At 39.3% G+C, this 21,776-nt stretch overlaps 1 protein-coding gene across 2 annotated transcripts in view; it reads left to right on the top strand.

The window, feature by feature from the left end:
* LINGO2 (leucine rich repeat and Ig domain containing 2) overlaps positions 1-21,776 on the top strand; it is a 757,476-nt gene that overhangs the window by 262,151 nt on the left and 473,549 nt on the right. For both annotated transcript variants that reach the window (XM_084628753.1, XM_084628754.1), the window contains exon 2: positions 16,402-16,480. The gene's annotated coding sequence lies outside the window, so the exon portion shown is untranslated. The remainder of the gene's footprint in view (positions 1-16,401; positions 16,481-21,776) is intronic.

The raw sequence follows: 21,776 nt of genomic DNA, 5'->3' as shown, positions 1-21,776 counted from the left end.
TCATAAAGTCCAGTGCCGGGTGCTGAGCCAAGGGCTGAAATGCCTAGGGAGACTGCATTTTGGCTTCTTGTTAACCAGTGTGGTGAGACAGAAGTTGACTTTTGTTACTGGCTTGGTATAACTTAATGATAAAATAACCACTAGTTTGGGGTGGGTCTGCTTTATTTCTCAGTGGTCTATCTTGAATTTTGCATTCTCAGCTGTGAGCCATTGAGGCATAGTGACACTGGAGTATTTCAGTGTGTTGAAATTACTCAAAACACTTCATTTTGAGTCATTTCAGTATTAAATGGTATTACCCTATTGTATACATATTGCCTTATGGGAATTGTAGCTCCAGCCCCCATTCTTTCTTTGGAGACAGGCTCCATGAAAGACTACATTCCCCAAATGTAATACAGGGACGTGCCGCTGACCCAGCTGCGATGGCTATCCTGAATGTAACATGACTCTGGGTGCATTACAGGAGATATAGTTGGGCCAGGAAGCCTGGCTTATAAGGAAGAATGGGGTTATCAAACTCCTGAATTACAGCTCCCATGAGGCAATGCAACACACTATGGACATGCAATTTAATGTTGAAGTGACTCAGAAGTGGTCTGGGTTATTTCAACAACCCAAAATGAAACATTACCATTTGGGGAATGTCAGTCTTTCAACTTAGTTGAATATATTGAAACATTTCAGCATTTCCAAATCAAAATGCTTTTCTGTTCTACAGAATTTTTTTTTCATTCTGATTTGGGGTGAAAATGGGATGTAAATTTCACGCGGCTCTAACAAGGAGTCATAGCCTTGACCTATCCCTCAGTTCCTTCTAGCTACCAGAATGTTTGTTCAGAACTGCTCTGTCTTTCTCCAGCTGTTTTCCCATCAGCCATGCTTTTTTTCTAGTTAAACTGCTTGCCTGGTCACTCCTTATAGTTGTAAAATGTAGATAGTGTGGCTCACTAGGCAGCAACATTCAATCAGATTCAACTAGCAACAGCTACCTTAGCCAGACCCAGCCTAGATGACCAGGAGGGCCTCAGTTTCCTGCTGATTAACATAAGATCCCTGGTCAATAAACCTGTCACCATTGGCAATCATTATTAGTGACTCACCAACCTGATCTGCATCAAACACGTCTGGCTCACTGCTGCCACAGGCCTGTTGTTAATTCAACCTCCTACCCCAGAATATGCTTTCTTTATCCTAGAACTAGGGAGGATGTCTGTGACTTTAGAGTAGTCAGTCTATTCCCTACTGGGCATGATTGCAGGAAAAATGCAATCAGTCCACTGTGTCCACTTAGTCCTGTCTCTGAACTCTCAAATTAACATTCAGTAAAGGAAACTTCTCATATTACAAAGATCTGGTTGGACAAAGAGCAGCGGAAACAAACACCTTAAATCAGTGACACTGAGATTGAGACTCGAGAGCCGCAAGTGGCTCTTTAATGTGTCTACTGCGGCTCTTTGCAGAACGTGATATGAAAACACTGCAATTTAATTATTAACCAATCAGGATGCTTTAACTATGTTACTAACCAATTGTAGTTGATAAAATGATAATACTTAGTCATTTTGCTGTAAGAATATATATGAAAACTATATATGAATACATAATACTATAATAAACTGAATGATGATTTAACACTAATGTGGCTCTTTTGGGTAATATTGATTGCTAAGTTGGCTCCTGAGCCACTGACGTCTGAGTATCACTGCCTAAAATGAATAACAGTATTCATGGGAGTTGCCCCATGAAAATTAATGGGACTGTTCATGTGATTAGGGATTGCTTATTTAAGTGAAGGTTCCAGGATCGAGACCTACACTTGAGTCTATTTTGGATACCATAAACTGTAGTGTCCTGCACTATAGCCCCGAGTCAACAAAGTGCTTTAAATACATTCTGAACTTTGAGCATATGTGTAGTCTTGTGGATGTTAAGGGAACTATTCACATACCTAAAGTTATGCACATGTTCAAGTACTTTACTGAATCAGGACCCTAAATTTGGTATGTGAAGAAACGCATGACTTTAAAAAAAAATCCAAAGTTCGCTTTCAAGTCACAAGAGCTAATGAAGGATTGATTTGATTATTTTATATTTTGTCAACATCTGGTAAATTCTTATGTGATAGAGCTCTTTATATTTAGAGTTATTATGGATGTTTATACTTAGATGCAAATATTCCTGACTCTAAATGTGCTATGGAATACATTTCATCATGTTTAGTGATATACAAGTCTGACTATGATAGGTTCATTAAAATAATCATAGTAATTTTGTTATGTTCATTAGATGTGCTTTTTTACCTTGCTTTTATTCTCTCCCCTTTGCAGTTATATCCATTTGTTTAATCTATGATCAAATACCAAGTAATGTCTTGACTTAGATAGTCATTTTTTCTGTTGCCAAAATTACCTGCATTGCAGCTATGTGATAGATTATGCACTGTGTTCCCTAAAAGTTCCTCAGAAAATTCTCTCATGGTGTAATTTGATGGAGATTGGTTAGCTTCAGTGTTGCCATGCCAATTTACACCATCAGAAAAAATTGGTCCTATGGTAGAGGTTTGAATTGTGTATGTTTCTGGTACAGAATGTCAGGTAAAATATTTTTGGCCAAGATATTAAAAAATAGGGTGTTTGAAGCTAGTCTCCTAAACCTATATGATTTGGGCACCTAAATAAGAGGCCTCGTTTGAAAAAAGTTAATTATTCAGCAGTGCAAATTGATTTTCCGGAGGAGAGGTTGGTTTTTGTTTGTTTGGTTTTTTGTTTTTAATAAAATTTGCCCACTGCAACTTGATAGCCTTTATCTTACTGGCATCTGTCTCCTATTTCCCCTTCATTCTGTCAGAGGTACCAATATTAATGTTATCCCTTCTCCCCTATTTTTCCCATCATTTCACCCCTGCACCTTGAATCCCTTCACTGTCTCTATAGCACATATAAACTCTTAAGTCTCTCCTACGTGGTCCTGTAAATCTTGTTCCTCTCTAAATCTCTTCTCTCACTTGTTCTTGCTCCCTGTCTCACTACTGATGTTTCTACCAACTTCTTGAGTTTCTGACCACCCTTCTTTCTCCCAATGTCAGCATCAAGCTTCCCTTTATGACTGGAATAGTCTTCTACTTCTTTTCTGATAAGTTCTCTCTCTCAAATCCTTCCTCTCTTCACCTCCTCACCAATAATTCCCAATATACTCCCTCCCTTTCCTTTACTGTTGTTCTCTGTCATGAGTGTCTGGTTTAGGACCCGATCCAACAGCATTTGAAATCAATGGGGCAGACACTCAACGGGTGTACCATGTCATGGCTCCATTTAATTTTATGGCAATGTACAACAGCTAGGGATCTATTTTAATGAGTCTGTCTTTTGACCTTAGTGAGTTGCACAGTGTCCTTTGATTGAAGCTTGTTGGGGCATGAGGATATCTTGCTGTATGTTTGTAAAGCACTGTGTATGTTACAATGTTTTTGTACTTGATTCCTGGATAATAATCTACTTGTTTCCTTACATATTTTCTCATTTGATTTTTAGTTTCCTGTGAAAAAGTTAGTCTTTAATTACGTGATCACATAGTATCATAATACATAAGCACAGAGAATCAAAATTAAAGTTGTACAGGCAACCTTAATTCGGGCATCTCCTAAATGTTGAGTGCTTGGCACTTTGCACCTTAATAATGTTCTTCTAATGTAATTGCGCCTTTGGGGAGAGGTAGGTTTTTTTCTTTTAGCAATTCCAAACATTCTTAAAAAAGCAAACGAAAAAACCAGAAAAATCATCATGTGGCGTCCTATTCATATGCCCCTGAGTCCCCAACAGTGTTGGAACTAGAGCCGCTGGGGACCCATTCTGTTTTGCAGCAACTTGCAAGGTTTCAAAATTTTCTTTTTATTCCACAATGAAATGAAAACAAATCTTTGAAAAGTTTTCACAGGAATGGAATTGTGTCAAAATGAGAGTTTTCAGATCAAAACCTGAGCTCCTGTGTCGGGGAGAGACACTCACTGTCTATAGCCTGGTAGTTAGTTAGGGCTTTCTGAGTCAGACAGAAATGGGACTTGAAGCTGGGTCTCCCACGTCCCAGGCAGTGCCCAAACCACCAGGCTATATAACATATGCATCTTTTTGGTGCTTGCTCATCAGGAGAAACCTGAATCCAAGAAAACTTAAACAAAACCAATATATCTCCAAGAAACTTTCAGGAAACAATGGAACAGCATATATTGACCAAATGGAACCATTGACATCCTCAGAAAGACCTCTGCCACTTCAGCTAATGGAGTAAATGATACCTATAGTAGGTTGTAGTGTTGTTCTCTATATGAACCAGTACCAAAGGGGGATGAGACACTTTGTCACTTGGTTTCACGGGTATTTCCTGACTCGGGAATCTTGGGTTCCATTCTAGGCTCTGGAGGTGAGTGCGCTCTACAGGGACTGACTCAACTGCCCACTGTCTCCAAGCTTCACCCCTTCTAACCTGTCTCCTACAATCTGTCCCTGTCCCAGTCCTATGTCTCCTCCACCCTTGGCTCCTTTTCCCAGTCCCGTTCTCATCACCTACCGAGTCCCAGTCTCCACTCAGGCTTCTCATCCTAGTCCAAATATCCTTGCCAGTCCTAGTCTCACCCCTCCAGACTCCCTATCCCAGTTTACCCACACAGTCTTCTGACATTCAGCCATTCCCAGTCCCCTCTAACTCCTCATCTGATCTTAGTCTTCCTCCCACAAACTCTTTCCCAGCTCCTTGCCCAGCCAGTCCCTGTCTTCCCCTCATTCTGGTTCCCAGAAGTAGTATCCTCTTTGCCCATCCCCAGGCACTTTGTCCCTACCTCGTCTCCCTCTGCCCAGTCTGGTTCTGGGGGTCTCTACATTTATATGAGGCAGATTCCTTCTGACTACCTGGGTGCCAGGATGGGAAGCATTGATAGCACAGGGGATACAGTGTCCCTGCTCTTAGTTCCAGTGCCCAGACCCAGCACAGTTCACAGCCACAGTTGCAGGTTAAGTATAGCTCTGTTCCCTGCAACCCCAGAGCTGGAGCATGCTATGTGTGGACAGAATCCGGGATTGTAGCTGACAAGGTCTAGTAAGTCTCTACTGAGCATGTGCAAATAGCATTTTTTTCAGAGGCTTATAAATTGGCCAAATTTGGGCAGATGTTCCTGGGTGATGATAAAAGAAACACCTCTTACAGAAAGACCACCACCCTGCCAAATTTCAAACTCCTGCTCCAGTACCTGGGGCACTAGAGTTTTGCAAAGTAAAGGCCACCAGGATTTGTTCACTTTGGCACATTACCCTATTTTCCCTCACTCATTTTTGAAGATGGCTGATTTTACCTGAAATTTTACCAAAAACTGAGCCCAAGTGAAACATTCAGCATGTACAGTTGTCACCCAAATGGGCAACCGTAACGGGCAGGTGTATAAATGTGGGTTTCTAGTTGACAAACTTTTTTTTCCGTTATGTTAAACTAATTTCTTCCCCACCGCTGATGCAGTTCTAAGTGGTTCTTTAAAGGAAACTTGTTCTGTTTCTTAATGATAGAACCACTCCCCACAAGCTAGGCTGGCACAAGTGGTCAGCCTACACGCAATGTATATGCTGTCTGTCCCCTTCTTGCTTTCACAATCTCCTGAGTAGGTAAAGAATCCAATACTAGCTGAGATTGAGCTGAATTTTGCGACCCATGGACCAGTTTCTGATAGTCTAACTTCCCCAAGTAGCATCTTACTCCACAAGTAGTCCCATTCAGTGGAACGATTAGTGGAGTGAGGTGCTACTTGATATAAGAAAGAATATCCAAAATACTCCCCATAATATTCAAATGGGTTCAAAAGTAGGCAGAACAAGTTTGCCCATACACTATAACACCAAGCATTACTGAATAACAAGAGGGATGTTCAATGCTATCTCATATTAATAACGTAAGTCAAGAGGAGAATGGACTGTAATTAGGGCTGCTGATTAATTGCAGTTAACTCCACACAATTAACTCAAAAAATTAATCACAATAAAAACATTAATCACAATTAATCACAGTTTTAATTGCGCTGTTAAACAATAGAACACCAATTGAAATGTATTAACTATTTTAGATGTTTTTCTACATTTTCATATATATTGTATTGTGTGTTGTAATTGATATCAAAATGTATATTATTTTTATTACAAATATTTGCACTGTAAAAATGATAAAGAAATAGTATTTTTCAGTTCACCTCATACAAGTACTGTCTTGCAATCTCTTTGTCATGAAAGTACAACTTACAAATGTAGATTTTTTTTGTTTTGTTTTTGAGTGCAGTTATGTAACAATGTAAAACTTCAGAGCCTACAAGTCCACTCAGTCCTACTTCTTGTTCAGCCAATTGCTAAGAAAAACAGGTTTGTTTACATTTACAGGGTATAATGCTGCCCTCTTCTTTTTTACAATGTCACCAGAAAGTGAGAACAGGCATTTGCATGGCATTTTTGTAGCTGGCATTTTATGCACCAGATATGCTAAACAATTGTTTGGCTTTTCATGCTTTGGCCATCATTTCAGAAGACATGCTTCCATGCTGATGACGCTTGTTAAAAAAATAACGTGTTAATTAAATCTGTGACTGAACAACTTGGGGGAGAATTCTATGTCCCCTGCTCTGTTTTACCCTCATTTTGCTATATACTTCATGTCATAGCAGTCTGGGATGATGACCCAGCACATGTTCATTTTAAGAACACTTTTGCTGTAGATTTCACAAATCGCAAAGAGGGAATCAATGTGAGATTTCTAACCAACCCAAGGTTTAAGAATCTGAAGTGCCTTCCAAAATCTGAGAGGGACAGTGTATGGAGCATACTTTCAGAAATCTTAAAAGAGCAACACTCCGATGCAGAAACTACAGAACCCGAACCTCCAAAAAAGAAAATCAACCTTCTGCTGGTGGCAGCTGACTCAAATGATGAAAATGAACATGTGTCAGTCTGCACTGCTTTAGATTGTTATCAAGCAGAACCTGTCATCAGCATGGACACATGTCATCTGGAATGGTGGTTGAAGCATGAAGGGACATATGAATATTTAGCACATCTGGCCCGTAAATATATTGCGACACCAGCTACAACAGTGCCATGAGAATGCCTCTTTTGACTTTCAGGTGACACTGTAAACAAGAAGTGGGAAGCATTATCTCCTGCAAATGTAAGCAAACTTGTTTGTCTTAGTGATTGGCTGAATAAGAAGTAGAACTGAGTAGACTTGCAGGCTCTAAAATTTTACATTGTTTTATTTTTGAATGCAGTTTTGTTGTACATAATTCTACATTCATAAGTTCAACTTATAAAGAGATTGCACTACAGTATTTGTCTTAGGTGAATTGAAAAATACTATTTCTTTTGTTTTTTTACAGTGCAAATACTTGTAGTCAAAAATAAATATAAAGTGAGCACTGTACACTTTTTATTGTGTGTAATTGAAATCAATATATTTGAAAATGTAGAAAACATCTAAAATATTTGAATAAATGGTATTCCATGATTGTTTAACAGTGCAATTAATCGTCCAATTATATATCAGTTTTTTTTTAATTGCATGATTAATTGTGATTAATTTTTTTAATTGCTTGACAGCCCTAACTGTAATCTGTTTATGATATTTCATCAGACTGAGAAAATCTTACTCTGAATTATATAATTTGAATTGAATGTCCTATGTTCTGTGTATTGAACTTATATGTAATAAAGCACACATGACAAAAAAGATTAAGATAAGGGGTGAAATCCTGGCCCCACTGAAACCAATGGCAGTTTTGCCATTGGTTTCAGTGGGCCCAGGATTCCACCCTGTGTGTCCAGAATTTCCAGTATTGATATTGGTGGCATTAACATGTATCAATCATAAGGGAAGAAATGGTTATCGTCTGCTTTGTATAAATTATAATGTGGACTTTTAATCCATTAATGAAGATAAGAAAACAGTATTGTGAAAGTCACCCAAGAAAATGAGTTCAATGTCTTTGGGCGGTTTTTGTTCATTTTCTAGAATAATATGCTCTAAATAGCCTCAGTGTTTTCCCTGGACATCTACCATTGGGAGTACTAATTGGAAGAAGTAAATCACCAGTTCAAATGATCTCAGCAGTGCTGGATCAAAGTTTGTTGACATTAATGAAGTATTTATCAGTCAAACGCAAGCATACTGGAATTCAATCAAACCACCCCAAAAGTCTAATTTACTGTTCAAGTAGAAAATATTGCCAACTCACAGCAAGTCTGCTCTTAAAATAATGTCAGTGCAATTCATTTATTGACAGGCTATTTGTACTCCATCACAAAGCCAAATTGCATACAACAGTGTATGGATGTCATAGACCATTGTTCCTTAAAAACAAAAACAAAACAAAAACCTGCTTAGAATGGTTCTCCACTGCATACTAGACAATATCAAACACAGATTAGTTTAAGTTGATCTTATCTTTCTATCACATATGCTCAGATGGCAGTCTATGTGCTTTGGGGTGAATTTATTAAATGAAGCATCTGGAGTTTAAGGAGTGTTTTGATTTGCTTCACTAGCTGCTCCAACTCCAAAGTATGCACGAAAAAATATTTCTGGCTAGAGTTCTTAACCTGAAAGTGACATTGCCAAAAGGCATGAAAAAATAAATGTATTGATACTCACCTCAAGACTATATTCCTATCAAGTCTCTGTGGTAGGAACTCAATTTCCCAATCTGGAGACAAAGATCACTGGTGCTATAAACACAGCTAGTTAAACTAATTAGCTCTGCATTATATGCCTTCCATCACTTGTAACAAGTGCAAAACTAAATAACCGTTTGCTTTGGAACGAGAAAAACATCTATTAAAATCATTTTGCTACAGTGATAATTCTAGATTCATATTAATAGAAGTTAAAAGTTGCATTACTAGTAGACTTCTATTGTGTAAACAATTAAATTTTGTGTGCATGCATGCAAATATAAGCATAAAATGGTGAGTTACCTTTCTTCTTAGACACATCTTTCTTTTACTTTAGAATCTGGATCACTTTATCTGGTTAAAGAGGAGGGGGGAATCTGTAAAGTGAACTTCATGATTTGAATGCAGAATGACAGGGAGAAAATGTCCAAAGAAACTCAAATTTGATTGGTTCAGAATAGACGAGCACAACTTTTGTAAAAGGAAATCGTATCTCCCCAATCTACTAGAATTATGTGAGAGTGTCAGCAAACATGTGAACAAGGGTGATCCAGTCAATATAGTGTATTTGGTCTTTCAGAAAGCCTTTGAAAGGTCTCTCACCAAAGGCCCTTAAGCAAACTAAGCAGTCATGGGCTAAGAGGGAAGATCCTCCAATGGATCAGTAACAGTTTAATAGGTCAGTTTTCACAATGGAGAGAGATAAATAACGGGGTTCCCCAAGGATCTGTACTGGAACCTGTGCTGTTCAACATATTCATAAATGATCTGGGAAAAGGGGTAAACTGTGAGGTTGCAAAGTTTGCACATAATCCTAAATTATTCAAGATAGCTAAGTCCAAAGCTGACTCCAAGAAGTTATAAAGGGATCTTCCTAAGATGGGTGACTGTGCAACAAAACAGCAAATGAAATTCAATTTTGATAAATGCAAAGTAATACACATTGGAAAAAATAATTCCAACTATAAGTACAAAATTCATTGGGTGAAAATATCAGCTACCGCTCGAGAAGGAGATCTTGGAATCATTGTGCATAATTCTCTGAAAACATCTGCACAGCTGCAGCAGTCAGAAAAGTTAACAGAATGTTAGGAACCATTAAGAAAGGGATAGATAATAAGACGAAAAATATCATAATGCCACTAAATAAATCTATGGTATGCCCACACCTTGAACACTGTGTGCAGTTCTGGTTGCCACTTCTCAAAAAAAGATCTATTAGAATTGGAAAAGGTACAGAGGAGGGAAACAAAAAAGGATGAGAGGTATGGAACAGCTTTCATGTGAGGAGAGATTAAAGAAATTAGGAATGTTCATCTTAGAAAAGAGATGACGAAGAGATGACGATGATAGAGCTCTATAAAATCATGAATGGCCTGGAGACAGGGACTAGAGAAGACTTATTCATCCCTTCTCATAACTCAAGAACTAGGGGTCACACAATGAAATTAACTGGCTGCAGGTTTGAAACAAAAATAAGGAAGTACTTCTTCACAGAACTCACAGTCAACCTGTGGCACTGATTGTCATGGACTGTTGTGAAGGCCAAAAGTATAACTAGTTCCTGGAGGACAGGTCCCCTAATGGCGATTAGCCAAGAATGTCAGGGATTCAATCCCATGTGCTGGATGTCCTTAAAGGTCTGACTGCCAGAAGCTGGAACTGGACAATGAGCTGGATTCACTCAATAATTGCCCTGTTCTTTTCATTCCCTCTGAAGCATCTGGCACTGGCCGCTGTCAGACGACAGGATACTGGGCTAGATGGACCATCAGTCTGACCCTGTATGGCCTCTCTTATGTTCTTCTCAAAGAAGCTCTGAGTGTTGTAATTTCTTACTGCTAACTCCTGTGGATGTAAAGTGGATTGTGGTGATGTAATTAAGCAATGCTGCTGGTACTGAAAATTATTAAATATCTAATTGCCACTGTTTCAGGGGAGTAGCATAGGTGAGTGTTGATTTCAACCTCCCAAGGCTCAATGGGGGACAAAAATTCCACATGTGAGAGACAAGAAACGTAATATTGCAAAGAGCTTAAAATGATGCAAAATCAGTTATTTTGCTTAAATGTTATAATATAAGCTTCCTGGGTCAATATTTCTTGTTTAAATAATTTACAGTAATAGAAGGGATATCTCAGCAGGTTTGTGCAAGACAGGTACATTTGGGACTGTAATGAGGGAGAGGTGAGAAGTATGAAACACAGTAAGCAGCCGAGTACAATACTCTTGAATATTATCACAGAGCAGATACAATGTCAGTGTAATTGTATTGGCATCCTCATGACTCCTGTATGTGTTGTTAAATTGTCAGTAAATGTTTATGAGATGGACAATAATGCCATTAACACGTAAGGGCTCCTTCAGAATTGGAATATCAATGCAAATGTTGCTGCTATGTGTCAACGTCCCTGGAAATTGGAGTACTATGCTTATAAACTATGATAAAACCAAATTGCCTTACTTTATGAAAAAATAGCATGTGTTCTACTTGCCTTTCAAAGCTGCTATACAGTAAATAGGTCATTTTAGAAAGAAAAAATTACACCTGGTAATAAGTGCCAGGAGAGAGAAATCCACTACTTAAAATTGCTTATTGGCCAAATTTATAAGGCCTTATTCTCATCTTGATAGCATTTCTGTGTATATGAATGCTACATCTGATCAGTTCCACAATTTTAGGGAATATTCTAGGCATCCATGGCCAGAACCTTATTGATTTTGTGTGACAACTGGAAGATCAAAAGAGAGAAAATTAGGGACACGTGGAGCCACTGACATCTGTTGATGGCACCTGTTAACACTGTGAGAGATAGGGCAAATTCTTTGAAGGATCTTACTGTTTTAAGTTTGTGTATTATTGTGAGCTGGGATTGTATGTAATCTCTCTACAGGGAGAGATGTGACGGATTTGAAATCCGGGAGCTTAAAAGACTATGCTGAAAATGTGCTAGACAAGTATGGACTTTGGGGACAATAATTAAATGGATTTTCTAGGGAGAGATTAATACAAATTCCCTACATTCTATTTATGCAAACCCCCCAGCCTTTTGAAGCTACCCTCTGAGAAGAGGGTGGTTATCTGTTGATTACCTATGACAGAAGACCAGGATCAAAAGTCTGAGCTGTATAAAGAAATGTCTGACCTGCTCAGTCTTTGTTCTGTTTTTGGATCTAGGACATATGAACTTGTAACCACAGGGAAAGCCCAATTGTGGGTTTTGAAAGACTAAAATCTACCAGAGTCCTAAGTTGGAATTTGAAGTGATTGCTGGTAAGCTTTTTAATGTGTGGGTAGGTTTTTTTTTATTGTTTTAATATGTTTTCTCTATAATACTTTTACCTGAAGAATAAATGTGCTTGCTTAGAAGGAACTATGTAGTAACTTATAACTAAGGGCAATATATTGGTCATAGTCTTTGGAGAGAAAGCGAAGCTCAGGCACTGGACTGTTTAGGCAGTTGGGCTTGCTGGGGATATCCCAGTGTAAATCAGGGAGCTGTGCAGCCTTAAAATCCCCATTCAAAGGAGAGTAAGATGCAGGTTTCTGCCTAGGGTAGGTGATGGCTGGGAGCCGGTAACCGAAAGTGGATGCCTTTGGTGGATCATGGAGGGGGAATACAGATGCAGTTTCCCTGAAACTATGACAGACATCTTGCAGCATAACAATACTCCTGTTCATCTTCCCAATAGAGTTTAACATGTTTACACCCTGAATGACAAAAGAGAAATAATTGCTTTCTCTAGTGGAAGCAATGGGGTAGATAGCCAGCCAGCACAGGCGGAGAAGAGAGAAAAGTCTCCTTTCCTTCCTCCTTCCTAACATCCTGCTTCTCAAAGTCTGCTCCAGGTGAGGAAAAGAGAACACCCGCCATCCACGTCTGACCTCTCCCTTCCAGTCTGGGGAAAAGAAAGGTACTTTGTGAAGGTGTTGGGGAAGGAGCCAAGGAGCCTCTGGCATGGTGTGGAAAATGGGGGACCCTGGAGAGTGGAGGGGCACACTGAATCCTTGGTGATGGGGAATTGAGACAAGCTGGTATGGGGTGAAGGGAGCCACACAGAGCTTCTGGCATTGGAAGGAATGGGGGTAAATGGGAATGAAGGTGTACACAAAACCACTGGCATGGGGGACTTTGGAATGGGAGATGGGACAAATGAGGACTCCCACAACTCTTAGTGGGAAGGAGGAGGGGCGGAGGAGTTGCAAGGAGTCCCTAAAAAAGAGGGGGATAGAATGGTGGGCAGCCAGGAAGCTTGTTGGTAGGACTGGAAGGATGTAAGGAGTCCTGATGTGTGCAGTCAGGTGGTCTGAAAGAAGCAACAGCCCATTAGTTCCTAGTTGAGCACTTACCCTCCAAAATAGGAAAACCTCCAAAATGTATAGTTGATGCTCTTGAACCGAACAAATCCTGTCTTCTCTAGCTATCTTGGTATTTATAATGCATCCATTATAATGGTATATAGGTGTAACCAAAATTATAAGAACATTTCTATTCACATGTATACCAGGACCATATTCTCCTCCTTGCCTTGTGAAGCAGTGACTCAGGTGTGTATGGTAAAGATGTTTTTAATTTTTATTTACGGTAATGTAACTTGCAATCTTTATGGAGATTATAGTTCAAAGGCTAATGAAAAGAGATGTGTCTTATTAAAGTCATGTGGGGGTTTTTTGTTTGATTTTTTTTTTTAACTTGCCATTGGATTCATTAGTTTGTCTCCAGGCATGACATATAGCATAGGATTTGGGCACAGCAGTTCTGCATATTTGTAGGGTTCTGGTTGTGTGCATTTGCTAATTGTTTTTGGTTGCATGTCTCTGCCTATATGACATGTGTGATAACAATTAATAAATTAATTATCTATTGGATTTACTCATGCTTACATTACACAATTACATTTTTATATCTTGCTTGCTTTCAGGTTATGTTGAAATTAATTAGCTTATTAGTTTTCATTATTTTGAATTAGCTTATTTTTAAATTGGGGAAATTAGTTATTCAAAGCTTTTGAATGACGGGCACACCTGTATCCTTCTGCATGAGATTAGCATAAACTGAAATAATGTTACCTAAAGCAACAGCACTTCTTCTTTAAGAATGTGCAATTACAGATAACACAGACGCACAGATTTCAGGACCAGAAAGAGCCTGAGGCACAAAGATTATGCTCAGGTACAGAAAATACAAGAGTATTGTTAGACTTAGGATCAAGCAGACTAATTTCTTCTCAAGTTGTCGTTGTCTTCTTTTTTTCTTTTTTGGATAACTTCTTGGCTCTGGTTGGCTCAGTGCATGTGTCACTGACATGGGAGACCTTCCTGAATGAGGATTTTTTTCCCTTTTTTGTCATAACTAATCCTATTTGTGTAGCTAATGCTTAGAGATTATAAAAAGGAATATTTCAAGAGTATAGTAGGTTGTTAAATAATTTAAGCAGTAACTGGTATTGTCAAGCAATGTTTACTTTGGATTAATACCCCTGCAGCAAAATAACACTGGATGTCAGGTTCAGCATTAATGAAAAGATAATTAGTAGTGATGGGTGCATTTCAAAAGGTTCAGATAAGCATCAGAAAGTCTAGATGTTCATGCAAAGTTTATCCAAATTGCCCTGAGATTGAGGTTTACCTGAGGTATCTCCCTGATAAATCCCTTCCTTAGGGTAATACCCTCTAGGAAGAAGCTGGATTCCCATTTCTGTCCAATATTTGGTACCTTGTCTTTATAGAAGACCATGCTGACTTCCTTGTCTGCTACAAGAGGCAGTTGGATTGGCAGGCGTCAACTGTTCTGGCACCCTGCTTCCTGAATCCTTCTGAAATTGAACTAAAATCTCCAGAATTCTTAGGCAATATAAACCAGAATACCATGTTTTTTAGGCAATATAGACCAGATTTTTTTTTCATTTTCAGCCTCTTCTGCACTTCTTCTGCACAGGCAGAAATGCCAAAATACCATTCAAATCTGTTCTCAGGACACTTGTACAATCAAGAATGGGACGTATTGGAAACTGCACAAGGAGGACTACTCTCATTACATTTCTGTTCTACATTTTTCAGTGTAATAGTTGCCTCTTGCTGGGGGAAGTGGGAATTGAAGTCATGACAAGCAAGATGAGTGTGGAACTGTCAGTGTTGTCCTCTCAAAATAATAGGCCATATGATACATTATACCTCCTAATCCCTGCTTGAATTAAATGATAAAATCATTAACAAAATATCCTCATCCACTTTTCTAACACGGACCTGAAACCCTTAACCAAACTGTAAATTTAGTGAAGATATTAGGACGCGGAGCTCTTTAGAGATCTCCATCACCATCACAGAAGAGCCACCTCTTATTTCAACAAAAATATTTATCTCTCCATATACAATCACCCAAACAACTTCATTCCATAATTAGTAAAAGAGTATAGTCTATGGCATCCATGCTCCAAAGACAAAATGTATATTGATTGAGGTACCCCATAGGTTTGTAACTTGCATACTACACCATGAATTAGGTGAATGAGAATATGGAATCAGAATAATAACTGATTATGGAACTCCTAACAACTTCAAATTTCCAGGCTTTAAAACAATTGTTATAACTGCTACCTCCTAATGTTGATTTTAATTTAATTATCATTTTTTGTAAACTTATTCATAACTTTGTGTGTGTGTAAGAATATTATAATGGGTACTTATGATTTCCTCTCTCTATATATATTGCCTGCCTTACAGAAAGACAATGTGTCATATGTCAGATACCTCTTCAGGGTCTTGGAACAGCTTGTTCTGAGTGCTGAGCAGTGTAAAAGACTTGTGTTCTACAGACTCATTTCCTGAATATCTATGAAAGCCACAAAGGGCACATATTGGTCAAAACTGTAGAGTTAAAAAGACTGCGTGAGACTTAATTTCATATTTTTTGTGTGTGACAAGACAGAAATAAGTCTTACAGGCAGATGGACATTAATAATAACCAGATGTCAATTTAGAAGGGACCTGAGTTATTGCACAATCTATAACTGCTTCATTCTCACTAAAGTCATTCTGGAAATAAAAAAAACCAAAAACACTCCAGTACAAAGTTACTTTTAGACTCCATGAGCATCTCTTTTCCCTTCTGCCATTTACTCAGTCTTCAACCTTGAGCAAATCACCTCTGTCATTCTCCCTTTGATGTAAATGGGAAGGCCCCCATTTTACTTTGGCATGGGTGCCGGGGTCAGGCCCTTAAAGTCTCCCTGCCTCATTTACTCCATCTGTATAATGGGGGATAAACAATGCTTTTCTGTCTTTGAAAAAACACTTTCAGACAGATGGATGAAAAGTGCTATACAAATGCAGTGTATCATTACAGCTGGAGAACTCACAACAGCTGTAGTTAAGGTTGCTTAAGTGTTTCTATTTTTCCAATCAGAAATTGAAAATTATTCTTGCTTACTGGTTAGTGTTGCTGTTTTTTCTAGTGCTGTAGCTGCTCCCCACAACCCCACCCCACACTTCTTCATTTGTGCACTAGCCTCTTAGATCATTTACCTCAGCAGGAATGTTCACATGTCTGGCAAACTGCTTCATTTTTTTTTGTTTCTTCTTTGCATAGGGGCCTAATATGTTGTGAAGGTACATTTTCTAACCCAGCTATCTTTCACTAAAAGCATCACCACTTTAAAAAACTGATTGCAAGTGAGATTTCTAATGTGATCTCCCTCTTTTTCTTTATAGGAAGTAAGCAAGACCTGGGAGACTTGGCACTGAGCTGTTTTCTTTCCTGCTTTTATCAATGGAGTCTGAATCTTACAAGGTAAATGTTCCATTTTAACTGACTGAACTTTAAAATTCTGTCTCAGATTATTTGATTAAGGTATTTTCAAGGCATAGAAGTAGAAGGAAATCTTCATTGTCTTTAAATGCATCTATGGTTTCATCTTCCCTCTGTATTTTGAACCCTTCTTCATTCCTGTTAAGGTATATGATTATTTTCATGCACTGTATTACATACATAGGATGTTTATGAAGAGCGTGGGTAAGATTTTTTCAAAAGCACAGTATTGGCTTAACTCAGTTCCCTTTAAAGTCCATGGGAGCTTACCCATTGACTTTAATGGGAGTGTAGTTGGACCAACAGTGGGAGTTTTTGAAAATCGTGTCTTTTATGCATGTAGAGAAAACAAATTGATTTCAAATGCATTTAATTATATATAGCATTACGGTTTACGTTTGTTGGTACTTTTTATTCTTAGGCAAGCTCTTTGCTACTCTCTCTCTCTCTTTATTTCTATTCATATTTCTCAAATTCTTTATTATTGTGTACGTTGTAAAACTAAAGCTTTTGGGTTCCTGTCTTTAATTATAATTTCACACAGTGAAGTGAAAAATTATTCATGCCAAAAGCTAAATGTTTTTTTTTAAAAGATCCAATTTTCTGGATTTTGAAAAATACCTTAATTCTTGTGGTATTAGTGACTAGCTTTTTTTTTCTTTTGATGAAAAACAATTTTGATGGCAAAACCAGCTCAGTATCCCCCAAACCTCCCTACTCACCTTGAGGGAAAATCTGAGCAACAAGGTCTAAAGTTGCATCTATTCTATTTATTTTCTTGGAGTCTTTTCACCAACACAACGTCCTCCCCTGATATACAGTATTATTTTCAGGTTCCATTAGCTTTCTTTAGGCAGTGACATTAATTCCCAAACTTCCTGCCAATGAATTTAGCTATTCTACTCAGGGTGAGAAGAGGTTTTTAAAAGCTTTTATTATGCATTTAAAAAGCTCAATAGGAGGCTGTGCAAGGGCAGCTCTTGGTTCACATTTTTAAACTCTGTGTTGAGCTGGAGAATCTCTCCAGCCTCCTGACTTGAAGGCTGCTGTGAGCAATATCCTAAAACGTAAAATAGGACTGTCTGAAAAACAGAATCAGCAGCCTCCCTTGGCTCCCAAGACGGGAGAGTGAGTATCCAGCTCCTCTGCATTTACTTACTAAGCTGAATCCCAAGACTGTACAATTTAACATATTGCAGTTCTCTAATAGAAAGAGGAAAAGGTGAATCATTCTCTGCCGTGAGTGAAGTGCCACGAGGACATGTGGGTGGTGATTATAAATGGGAAAAAGGAGCAGCATTTCTCTTACAGTGGAGGCTGATGTTTCCACTGTTTAATGTAAATACTGAAGTCAGAGCTTGATTCTTACTGCTGCTGTTTCACCTCGTAGAACCTGTAAAGAACAGACAACGTTTGGGAAAGTTCAGATGTGGTGGTTCTTCATGTGTGGCTAGACACTGGTTATGGGATGCTGAAAAGGTGTGTGGTATTCCTATGCCATGCAGCCAGAAGGGGCTGGTGCCCCCCTTCCCAGGAAATGTTTAAGTTAGATTATGATGTTAAAACCTCTTCTGCCATCCTGTTGTTGGGAGGCTTGTGTTCAGGAGAATGAAGAAGCAGAGATGAGGTAGGAAAGTAATTGTCAGTTGATATTTAAAGTCCTGTTGCAGCAAAACAGATAAGCACTCAACTTTAAGCATGTTTTTAAGTCCCTTTTGACTCAATGAGATCTCAGCATGTGCTTAAATTTTTGCTCCATAAGGATATGTGTCTTCATTGGGGCAAGAACAATTACAGTACTGTCCAGATGAGGGTAACGTTTTCAAAAGTGCCTCAGTGATTTTGTATCCACAACTCATGTTTGCTTAATTTCTATGAGTAAAGCATATTTCTGCCTACAGGAAAACAGTTGCAAACCCCCTCTCCCCCAAGAAAATTTATTAAATGAATCAATAATATTTTAAATTGGGATTGATGAGGAGCAGGCCAGAAAGCTGAAAATAAAGCATGCAAATATTTTTGTTTTTATAAAAAAAGATAAACAGTTTTAGAACATTAAATTGGCTAAAAAGTATAGACTATCCTTTGACTTGAAACAGTTGAATTTGGATCTTCCATTAGCTTCTGGGTGTCGTGTGTGGGGCTGTGTATCCAAAGCCAGCATATGGCACTATGCAATTTTAATACAAAAACGTTGGTGTTCCATTTTGAGTGGGCAGTAGGGCGCTATCAATAGACATGCATTAACATGTCTCATGATAAATATGTTCTGATCTTCTGCCACGTCACTGAATCTTCCATTCTGGTTGATAGTGTTGCAATTTGATAATCACACAGTTTTTAACCAGTAATTTGGGGCTATTAGGAGATTAAATTATCTCCTTTTCTTCTCTTCCTTGAAAGACGCCCTAAGCGCCTCTTGAACAGTTACTTGTATTAACAGGTTAGGATTATCTTAAACTAAACATCTCTTCCTGCTGTGAATGTGAGGTGCATAAGCTATCACATTTGGGGATCTGTATAAAAAATAATTACCTAATCTTCTAAAAGATTAGATCTCTAGGTTAGAATTAGATTCACAGAGAAATACATGGGGGAGGTTTTTAATGTCTCTTTTCATGATATCAACTTTGTTAACAAAGAAAATGTCCCATTCCGTTCTTAGGTATCAGAGCGCGTACCAATGTTTTTATCTTGAACTTCACTAAGGGCTCATCTCTTATGCTAAATAGCCCTTTACTCCATGAATCATCCTACTGACACCAATCCGACCTTTTGAAGAATAAGGTATTTTTCAATGTGAGCATCAGTAACAGTCAGTCCTAATATGTTTTTACAGGATCACCAGTGAGACACATCACCCAACCTGTGAGCAGACTCAAACCCCAAGTAGTAAGCATTCAGTACTTTACAGACAAAGTGAACAGAGCTTCTGTCATGGAAGCTCACTGAACACCAACACCAGAAAAGTCTTCACTATCATGCACTTGTACTTCTATCCTGTTTGACACATTTTAGGAGGTCTGGCCCTGGATATACTACTATTTCTTGTTTGCCACTTTCCTTGTTTGGGGTTGGTGACTTTTATAGCCTTCCTCTGAAACTCATGATCATTCATCAGGCTCTGGTACAAATTGTTCTCACTAAGGTCACCTAATATCTAGTTCACATACCAAGTCTTTGGTCTCCCACTTGGTCATCTTTCACCCACAGTCGTTGCCAGAGCTATTCTACCTACGTTGTTCTCAGATTTCCGTTGAATATGCACATACCAGGATAGCCTAGCCTCCTTCAATTTGTCTTCAATTGGACTAACACGCATTAGGCCCCTTGCAATCTTATTTTGTTTCCATGTCTCCTATGCACATGCCACATTTACTCTTCTCTTTAAGACCTCATGTAGCTCCACACTTCCAGTCAGCATTTCTACATTGCAACTTGCACACTTACTCAGCTTACTCACTCAGTTCTTTAGCTTTAGCATCCCATGACTAGTTAGAACAGTCAGGCAAAGTTGTTGTACATTGCTTGTGGGGAACCCAGCCCTCTGGGGTATGCTTGACATGGACATCAGTGCACATGAGCTGATCTGTTGGATAAGCTTTACAAGTCAGATGTCCAAGCCTGACTCCTTAGGTTTGAAATTGGAGTTTCCTTCTCCAAGGTGAGCTGCCTGCCAAGGCTAATCAACCTCACCTGCCCAGACAATACTTAATTTAAGGAGGTCTTTATTCACCTTGACATACTCCATCATACGGCCTACGTAGCATTTTTAGAGGTAGCCACACTACCAGCAGCCCACCAAGCCCTGCTGAGAGAAGTCACCAGTAGGTCTGCCACTGCTTAATGAATATTCTCAGCTGTCCTGCATATCTGCAGGACATTTCCCTATGCACCACCTGGGGACATGCCCAGTGGGAGCTGATTGATCCATCAGAGGCAATCCTGCATATAAAGGTGTATGATATGGAAAGCTCTTCTGGTGTTGGCCTGTTTGAAACATACTTCTACAATAGTGTTTTCTTTCCATGCTGAAGTCCAGAGTCAGCATTCTACAATGGTTTATATAGTGGTATATGTTAGTCATTAGGCACAAGATAGTCAGAAAATCAGGGCATGCAGCAAAGTAGACTAAGTTGCTCAGCTGAGACACTGTGTGAATGTGCAAAGCAAGTGTAACTCTGCTAATCTGCAGAGGGTGAAAGAGGGGAAGGTAACATGCAAAAAGTGTGGCCAGCCAAAACAGAGCAGTTAAAGGGTAAGATCTAGCTAAGTCTGTTCTGTGCAGGTAGGCTTAAAAAGACCGAACAAGAGTTTAGTGCACTAAATCCCATTTTCCCCACCATTTTCACAGCAGATATCCCAAACATTCCAGGCAGCACAGAGAAAGGGCTAAACTGGCTCCTTGGCATAACTGAAAAAAAAAATCACCCTTTCGGACAGAAAGCTTAAATATCGCTGGGGAAGGGAGGGAGAAACTAGTCTGTACACCTGGTACTGGGCAATTGGGAGGCAACAGTAATGCTAGAGATGTACCACTGTGAGAGTGTAGCTCAATGGTTCTTAAACTTTTGTAGTGGTGATCCCTTTCACATGCAAGCCTCTGAGTGTGACCCCCCCCTTATAAATTAAAAACACTTTTTTTATATTTAACACTATTATAAATGCTGGAGGTGAAGTGGGGTTTGGGGTGGAGGCTAACAGCTTGTGACCCTCCAGGTAATAACCTTGTGACCCCCTCAGAGGTCACAACCCCCAGTTTGAGAACCCCGGTGTAGCTGAATGGTGCTCTATACAGCAATGATATGGTTAGCACTCCTAGCTAGATAGAAAGGGCCAGATTCTATCTGATGCTTGCACTGGGACAAGTCAAGGCAAAGATGAAAGAAACACTGTAATGGACAGGCAGGTTTCCAGTCCCTGTTCCTAGGAGATTGCAGTGCCACTCTGATCCTACCCTCGGCGGTGGGCGGGGCGTGGGGGAGGGGACACAATGCCCCACTGACAGAGGCAGAGCCATGGATTCCTTCCTCTCAGGCATCAGTCAATGGAGTTGGAAAGCAGCTGGGGACAGGGCTGGATTAGCCTTTCGTGGGCCCCTATGTAGTCATTATGGGCCCCTTCTGAGTGTGGGTTCGGCGCTACAGCACCATCGGTGCCATAGTAAACACGGTTCTGAGGGGATGGGGATGAAAACAGTTATTCAAGACCAAAATAAGATATTTGAAGCCATGCTTGATTGAGACCTCCACTCAGCCCATATGGAACAAACTGGGCT

This window comes from Lepidochelys olivacea, assembly GCF_965140295.1.
Source record: "Lepidochelys olivacea isolate rLepOli2 genome assembly, chromosome: 5".
Classification (NCBI taxonomy): domain Eukaryota; kingdom Metazoa; phylum Chordata; order Testudines; family Cheloniidae; genus Lepidochelys; species Lepidochelys olivacea.
The sequence above is the reverse complement of the archived record's forward strand: the minus strand, read 5'-3'. Positions and strand labels throughout refer to the sequence as shown.